Source organism: Salvelinus namaycush, chromosome 3 (assembly GCF_016432855.1).
Source record: "Salvelinus namaycush isolate Seneca chromosome 3, SaNama_1.0, whole genome shotgun sequence".
Taxonomy (NCBI): domain Eukaryota; kingdom Metazoa; phylum Chordata; class Actinopteri; order Salmoniformes; family Salmonidae; genus Salvelinus; species Salvelinus namaycush.
Window position 1 is genome coordinate 51,602,872 of NC_052309.1, and position 1,305 is coordinate 51,604,176.

Sequence of the window (1,305 nt, forward strand, 5' to 3'; positions counted from 1 at the left end):
ATGCCACACCTGTCAGGTGGATGGATTATCTTGGCAAAGGAGAAATGCTCGCTTGCAGGGACGTAAACAAATGTGTGCCCAAAATTTGAGAGAAATACGCTTATTATGCATATAGAACATTTCTGGGATCTTTCATTTCAGCTCATGAAACATGTGACCAACACTTTACATGTTGTGTTTATATTTTTGTTCAGTATATGTACACTTCCTGCAGCGGTATATCCATGCAATGCCTTCCGAGAACAGGGTTGGGGTCCATATTGACTGGAGCCCAACTGCTGTTTTTGATGCAACCTCATGAGGAAAGGTTTTCCCAAATGCACCGCACAGCCCCAGGGACCTACAACTTTTTCTCTTGCATTACCTATTTTGATGATAGCAAGGTAATTCATGGTTTTGCCTACATTGAAGGATTTACACTTACTCAGGCAATGTGAGTGCTGCTACCTACGGTACATAAGGTCCCAAGGTTAGTGAGCTAATGGTTTTCTTTCAGGTTTGACACATTATTAGAAGACTACAGTACATTAGAGTGAATTCTGAGTGGTGCTTTATATTGGTAATGTACCAGTCAGCAGGCAGGTGGAGCTGCTGAGTCTGATGAATATGATCACTTACAGTGTGTTTGTAGACTGACATTAATCACATTCTTTATCCCAGGACATTTCGGCAAGACTATCAATACCCTGGCATGTGTGATGATACATCTATTTTGAATGACTGGCTTCATCAGCTACGGTTTGTATAAAGCAGGGGTGTCAAACTCATTCCATGGAGGGCCTCATGTCTGCTGGTTTTAGTTTTTTCCTTTCAATTATGACCTAGACAACCAGGTAAGGGGAGTTCCTTACTAATCAATGACCTGAATTCTTCAACCGAGTACAAAAGAGGAACAACAACCTGCAGACACCCGGCCCTCCATGGAACGAGTAGCATTACAGTGACATTCTTTGAAAGGATCCAGTAACGACTGGCATACAAACACACTGACTTCTTAGTCTGGAAAAGGAAATAATGGTTGCAAAATAACAGCTCATAAAATATTAATGGTTAATCTGATACCGACATTTGCAAAAGCTGCTGGTGGTCGCCATTTTAACACCCTCTCTCGCTCACACACAGCATAACGTTCATAACTCATTGCGACCTTATTTTCTTGTATGTAGTAAAGATATCTGAATTCATTCAGAGGTTTAATCAGCCAGGGCCCAGCAATGGCTGCTGCCTAGCTTTATGAAAGCAGCAACCAATGAGCATCTACAGAAAACACAATACACTGTCCACACAAAGAAAAACACAATGGGC